We start from the raw sequence: 5,000 nt of genomic DNA on the forward strand, positions 1-5,000 counted from the left end.
TTTGCAAGAAACGAAAAAAATTCCTTGTTTTTCACATTGATTATGAAAAGAATTGACCCCGACGTGATTTGAACACGCAACCTTCTGATCTGGAGTCAGACGCGCTACCGTTGCGCCACGAAGTCAGGCGATTTTCCGATGGAGCGTTTGGCTGTTTCGACTTCCATTTCATGGGGTTAAAACGAAAGTAAGCCTCCAGTGAGGATCGAACTCACGACCCCTGGTTTCTAAGACCAGTGCTGTAACCCCTGAGCTATGAAGGCTCGCAAACGAACTAAGTTATTTTTTGCTACCCGTTGATGATTTTGCCAGTTTCTCGTCGTTGTGTGCAACAAAATGAGTTATCTTTTGACGACTTGAAGATCTTGTTTTCGATGCATCTGATACAGGCAATTAACCCCCTATTTTTGCAAGAAACAATAAAAACCTGTTTTGCACATTGATTGTGAAAGGAATTGACCCCGACGTAATTTGAACACGCAACCTTCTGATCTGGAGTCAGACGCGCTACCGTTGCGCCACGGAGTTAGGCGTTTTTCAGATGGTGCGTTTGGCTGTTTTTGATTTCCATTTCATGGGGTTAAAATGAAAGTAAGCCTCCAGTGAGAATCGAACTCACGACCCCTGGTTTACAAGACCAGTGCTCTAAGCACTGAGCTATGAAGGCTCGCAAGCGTATTAAGTTATTTTTTGCTACCCATTGATGATTTTGCCTGTATCTCGTCGTTGTGTTCAACAAAATGAATTATCTTTTGACGACTCGAAAATCTTGTTTTCGATGTGTCTGATAGAGGCAATTAACCGCCTATTTTTGCAAGAAACGAAAAAAAGTCCTTGTTTTTCACATTGATTATGAAAAGAGTTGACCCCGACGTGATTTGAACACGCAACCTTCTGATCTGGCATCAGACGCGCTACCGTTGCGCCAAGGAGTCAGGCGTTTTTCAGATGGAGCGTTTGGCTGTTTGGGTTTTGACTTCATGCGGTTGAAACAAAAAGAAGCCTCCAGTGAGAATCGAACTCACGACCCCCTGTTTACAAGACCAGTGCTCTAAGCACTGAGCTATGAAGGCTCGCAAGCGTATTAAGTTATTTTTTGCTACCCATTGATGATTTTGCCTGTTTCTCGTCGTTGTGTTCAACAAAATGAGTTATCTTTTGACGACTCGAAGATCTTGTTTTCGATGTGTCTGATACAGGCAATTAACCGCCTATTTTTGCAAGAAACGAAAAAAATTCCTTGTTTTTCACATTGATTATTAAAAGAATTGACCCCGACGTGATTTGAACACGCAACCTTCTGATCTGGAGTGAGATGCGCTACCGTTGCGCCACGAAGTCAGGCGATTTTCCGATGGAGCGTTTGGCTGTTTCGACTTCCATTTCATGGGGTTAAAACGAAAGTAAGCCTCCAGTGAGGATCGAACTCACGACCCCTGGTTTCTAAGACCAGTGCTGTAACCCCTGAGCTATGAAGGCTCGCAAAAGAACTAAGTTATTTTTTGCTACCCGTTGATGATTTTGCCAGTTTCTCGTCGTTGTGTGCAACAAAATGAGTTATCTTTTGACGACTTGAAGATCTTGTTTTCGATGCATCTGATACAGGCAATTAACCGCCTATTTTTGCAAGAAACAATAAAAACCTGTTTTGCACATTGATTGTGAAAGGAATTGACCCCGACGTAATTTGAACACGCAACCTTCTGATCTGGAGTCAGACGCGCTACCGTTGCGCCACGGAGTTAGGCGTTTTTCAGATGGTGCGTTTGGCTGTTTTTGATTTCCATTTCATGGGGTTAAAATGAAAGTAAGCCTCCAGTGAGAATCGAACTCACGACCCCTGGTTTACAAGACCAGTGCTCTAAGCACTGAGCTATGAAGGCTCGCAAGTGTATTAAGTTATTTTTTGCTACCCATTGATGATTTTGCCTGTATCTCGTCGTTGTGTTCAACAAAATGAGTTATCTTTTGACGACTCGAAAATCTTGTTTTCGATGTGTCTGATAGAGGCAATTAACCGCCTATTTTTGCAAGAAACGAAAAAAAGTCCTTGTTTTTCACATTGATTATGAAAAGAATTGACCCCGACGTGATTTGAACACGCAACCTTCTGATCTGGAGTCAGACGCGCTACAGTTGCGCCACGGAGTCAGGCGTTTTTCAGATGGAGCGTTTGGCTGTTTGGGTTTTCATTTCATGCGGTTAAAACAAAAAGAAGCCTCCAGTGAGAATCGAACTCACGACCCCTGGTTTACAAGACCAGTGCTCTAACCCCTGAGCTATGAAGGCTCGCAAGTGTGTCAAGTTATTTTTTGCTACCCATTGATGATTTTGCCAGTTTCTCGTCGTTGTGTTCAACAAAATGAGTTATCTCTTGTCGACTCGAAGGTCTTGATTTCGATGCATCTGATACAGGCAATTAACCGCCTATTTTTGCAAGAAACAAAAGAAATCCCTGTTTTGCACATTGATTTTGAAAGGAATTGACCCCGACGTGATTTGAACACGCAACCTTCTGATCTGGAGTCAGACGCGCTACCGTTGCGCCACGGAGTTAGGCGTTTTTCAGATGGTGCGTTTGGCTGTTTTTGATTTCCATTTCATGGGGTTAAAATGAAAGTAAGCCTCCAGTGAGAATCGAACTCACGACCCCTGGTTTACAAGACCAGTGCTCTAAGCACTGAGCTATGAAGGCTCGCAAGTGTATTAAGTTATTTTTTGCTACCCATTGATGATTTTGCCAGTTTCTCGTCGTTGTGTTCAACAAAATGAGTTATCTCTTGTCGACTCGAAGGTCTTGATTTCGATGCATCTGATACAGGCAATAAACCGCCTATTTTTGCAAGAAACAAAAGAAATCCCTGTTTTGCACATTGATTTTGAAAGGAATTGACCCCGACGTGATTTGAACACGCAACCTTCTGATCTGGAGTCAGACGCGCTACCGTTGCGCCACGGAGTTAGGCGTTTTTCAGATGGTGCGTTTGGCTGTTTTTGATTTCCATTTCATGGGGTTAAAATGAAAGTAAGCCTCCAGTGAGAATCGAACTCACGACCCCTGGTTTACAAGACCAGTGCTCTAAGCACTGAGCTATGAAGGCTCGCAAGCGTATTAAGTTATTTTTTGCTACCCATTGATGATTTTGCCAGTTTCTCGTCGTTGTGTGCAACAAAATGAGTTATCTTTTGACGACTCGAAGGTCTTGATTTCGATGTGTCTGATACAGGCAATTAACCGCCTATTTTTGCAAGAAACAAAAAAAATTCCTTGTTTTGCACATTGATTATGAAAAGAATTGACCCCGACGTGATTTGAACACGCAACCTTCTGATCTGGAGTCAGACGCGCTACCGTTGCGCCACGGAGTCGGGCGTTTTTCAGATGGAGCGTTTGGCTGTTTGGGTTTTGACTTCATGCGGTTGAAACAAAAAGAAGCCTCCAGTGAGAATCGAACTCACGACCCCTGGTTTACATGACCAGTGCTCTAACCCCTGGGCTATGAAGGCTCGCAAGTGTATTAAGTTATTTTTTGCTACCCGTTGATGATTTTGCCTGTTTCTCGTAGTTGTGTGCAACAAAATGAGTTATCTCTTGTCGACTCGAAGGTCTTGATTTCGATGCATCTGATACAGGCAATTAACCGCCTATTTTTGCAAGAAACAATAAAAACCTGTTTTGCACATTGATTATGAAAGGAATTGACCCCGACGTGATTTGAACACGCAACCTTCTGATCTGGAGTCAGACGCGCTACCGTTGCGCCACGGAGTTAGGCGTTTTTCAGATGGTGCGTTTGGCTGTTTTTGATTTCCATTTCATGGGGTTAAAATGAAAGTAAGCCTCCAGTGAGAATCGAACTCACGACCCCTGGTTTACAAGACCAGGGCTCTAAGCACTGAGCTATGAAGGCTCGCAAGCGTATTAAGTTATTTTTTGCTACCCATTGATGATTTTGCCAGTTTCTCGTCGTTGTGTACAACAAAATAAGTTATCTTTTGACGACTTGAAGATCTTGTTTTCGATGTGTCTGATACAGGCAATCAACAGCCTATTTTTGCAAGAAACAAAAAAAAATTCCTTGTTTTGCACATTGATTTTGAAAGGAATTGACCCCGACGTGATTTGAACACGCAACCTTCTGATCTGGAGTCAGACGCGCTACCGTTGCGCCACGGAGTCAGGCGTTTTTCAGATGGAACGTTTGGCTGTTTGGGTATTTCACTTCATGCGGTTTAATCAAAAAGAAGCCTCCAGTGAGAATCGAACTCACGACCCCTGGTTTACAAGACCAGTGCTCTAACCCCTGAGCTATGAAGGCTCGCAAGTGTGTCAAGTTATTTTTTGCTACCCGTTGATGATTTTGCCAGTTTATCGTCGTTGTGTGCAACAAAATGTGTTATCTCTTGTCGACTCGAAGGTCTTGATTTCGATGTGTCTGATACAGGCAATTAACCGCCTATTTTTGCAAGAAACAAAAGAAATCCCTGTTTTGCAGATTGATTTTGAAAGGAATTGACCCCGACGTGATTTGAACACGCAACCTTCTGATCTGGAGTCAGACGCGCTACCGTTGCGCCACGGAGTCAGGCGATTTTCAGATGGAGCGTTTGGCTGTTTTGAATTCCATTTCATGGGGTTAAAACGAAAGTAAGCCTCCAGTGAGGATCGAACTCACGACCCCTGGTTTCTAAGACCAGTGCTGTAACCCCTGAGCTATGAAGGCTCGCAAAAGAACTAACAAATTTTTTGCTACCCGTTGATGATTTTGCCAGTTTCTCGTCGTTGTGTGCAACAAAATGAGTTATCTTTTGACGACTCGAAGGTCTTGATTTCGATGTGTCTGATACAGGCAATTAACCGCCTATTTTTGCAAGAAACAAAAAAAAGTCCTTGTTTTGCTCATTGATTATGAAAAGAATTGACCCCGACGTGATTTGAACACGCAACCTTCTGATCTGGAGTCAGACGCGCTACCGTTGCGCCACGGAGTCTGGCGTTT

The 5,000-nt window shown here is 43.3% G+C and overlaps 21 non-coding genes across 21 annotated transcripts; all 21 read right to left on the reverse strand.

The window, feature by feature from the left end:
* Positions 1 to 53: 53 nt before the first annotated feature.
* Trnaw-cca (transfer RNA tryptophan (anticodon CCA)) lies at positions 54 to 125 on the reverse strand. The gene has a single exon. It is a non-coding gene; the product is annotated as a tRNA-Trp (tRNA).
* A 65-nt stretch (positions 126 to 190) lies between these two features.
* On the reverse strand, positions 191 to 263 carry Trnal-uag (transfer RNA leucine (anticodon UAG)). The gene has a single exon. It is a non-coding gene; the product is annotated as a tRNA-Leu (tRNA).
* Positions 264 to 594: 331 nt separating this feature from the next.
* Positions 595 to 667, reverse strand: Trnat-ugu (transfer RNA threonine (anticodon UGU)). The gene has a single exon. It is a non-coding gene; the product is annotated as a tRNA-Thr (tRNA).
* Positions 668 to 1,000: 333 nt separating this feature from the next.
* Positions 1,001 to 1,073, reverse strand: Trnat-ugu (transfer RNA threonine (anticodon UGU)). Its single transcript has one exon. It is a non-coding gene; the product is annotated as a tRNA-Thr (tRNA).
* A 333-nt stretch (positions 1,074 to 1,406) lies between these two features.
* On the reverse strand, positions 1,407 to 1,479 carry Trnal-uag (transfer RNA leucine (anticodon UAG)). Its single transcript has one exon. It is a non-coding gene; the product is annotated as a tRNA-Leu (tRNA).
* Positions 1,480 to 1,810: 331 nt separating this feature from the next.
* On the reverse strand, positions 1,811 to 1,883 carry Trnat-ugu (transfer RNA threonine (anticodon UGU)). The gene has a single exon. It is a non-coding gene; the product is annotated as a tRNA-Thr (tRNA).
* Positions 1,884 to 2,079: 196 nt separating this feature from the next.
* Positions 2,080 to 2,151, reverse strand: Trnaw-cca (transfer RNA tryptophan (anticodon CCA)). Its single transcript has one exon. It is a non-coding gene; the product is annotated as a tRNA-Trp (tRNA).
* A 65-nt stretch (positions 2,152 to 2,216) lies between these two features.
* Positions 2,217 to 2,289, reverse strand: Trnat-ugu (transfer RNA threonine (anticodon UGU)). Its single transcript has one exon. It is a non-coding gene; the product is annotated as a tRNA-Thr (tRNA).
* A 195-nt stretch (positions 2,290 to 2,484) lies between these two features.
* Trnaw-cca (transfer RNA tryptophan (anticodon CCA)) lies at positions 2,485 to 2,556 on the reverse strand. Its single transcript has one exon. It is a non-coding gene; the product is annotated as a tRNA-Trp (tRNA).
* Positions 2,557 to 2,622: 66 nt separating this feature from the next.
* On the reverse strand, positions 2,623 to 2,695 carry Trnat-ugu (transfer RNA threonine (anticodon UGU)). Its single transcript has one exon. It is a non-coding gene; the product is annotated as a tRNA-Thr (tRNA).
* A 195-nt stretch (positions 2,696 to 2,890) lies between these two features.
* Trnaw-cca (transfer RNA tryptophan (anticodon CCA)) lies at positions 2,891 to 2,962 on the reverse strand. The gene has a single exon. It is a non-coding gene; the product is annotated as a tRNA-Trp (tRNA).
* A 66-nt stretch (positions 2,963 to 3,028) lies between these two features.
* On the reverse strand, positions 3,029 to 3,101 carry Trnat-ugu (transfer RNA threonine (anticodon UGU)). The gene has a single exon. It is a non-coding gene; the product is annotated as a tRNA-Thr (tRNA).
* A 196-nt stretch (positions 3,102 to 3,297) lies between these two features.
* Positions 3,298 to 3,369, reverse strand: Trnaw-cca (transfer RNA tryptophan (anticodon CCA)). The gene has a single exon. It is a non-coding gene; the product is annotated as a tRNA-Trp (tRNA).
* Positions 3,370 to 3,434: 65 nt separating this feature from the next.
* Trnat-ugu (transfer RNA threonine (anticodon UGU)) lies at positions 3,435 to 3,507 on the reverse strand. Its single transcript has one exon. It is a non-coding gene; the product is annotated as a tRNA-Thr (tRNA).
* Positions 3,508 to 3,700: 193 nt separating this feature from the next.
* Positions 3,701 to 3,772, reverse strand: Trnaw-cca (transfer RNA tryptophan (anticodon CCA)). Its single transcript has one exon. It is a non-coding gene; the product is annotated as a tRNA-Trp (tRNA).
* Positions 3,773 to 3,838: 66 nt separating this feature from the next.
* Positions 3,839 to 3,911, reverse strand: Trnat-ugu (transfer RNA threonine (anticodon UGU)). Its single transcript has one exon. It is a non-coding gene; the product is annotated as a tRNA-Thr (tRNA).
* A 197-nt stretch (positions 3,912 to 4,108) lies between these two features.
* Positions 4,109 to 4,180, reverse strand: Trnaw-cca (transfer RNA tryptophan (anticodon CCA)). The gene has a single exon. It is a non-coding gene; the product is annotated as a tRNA-Trp (tRNA).
* A 66-nt stretch (positions 4,181 to 4,246) lies between these two features.
* Trnat-ugu (transfer RNA threonine (anticodon UGU)) lies at positions 4,247 to 4,319 on the reverse strand. The gene has a single exon. It is a non-coding gene; the product is annotated as a tRNA-Thr (tRNA).
* Positions 4,320 to 4,514: 195 nt separating this feature from the next.
* Trnaw-cca (transfer RNA tryptophan (anticodon CCA)) lies at positions 4,515 to 4,586 on the reverse strand. The gene has a single exon. It is a non-coding gene; the product is annotated as a tRNA-Trp (tRNA).
* Positions 4,587 to 4,651: 65 nt separating this feature from the next.
* On the reverse strand, positions 4,652 to 4,724 carry Trnal-uag (transfer RNA leucine (anticodon UAG)). The gene has a single exon. It is a non-coding gene; the product is annotated as a tRNA-Leu (tRNA).
* Positions 4,725 to 4,920: 196 nt separating this feature from the next.
* Trnaw-cca (transfer RNA tryptophan (anticodon CCA)) lies at positions 4,921 to 4,992 on the reverse strand. Its single transcript has one exon. It is a non-coding gene; the product is annotated as a tRNA-Trp (tRNA).
* Positions 4,993 to 5,000: the final 8 nt, after the last annotated feature.

This window comes from Phallusia mammillata, chromosome 8 (genome assembly GCF_965637545.1).
Source record: "Phallusia mammillata chromosome 8, kaPhaMamm4.hap1.1, whole genome shotgun sequence".
Classification (NCBI taxonomy): Eukaryota; Metazoa; Chordata; class Ascidiacea; order Phlebobranchia; family Ascidiidae; genus Phallusia; species Phallusia mammillata.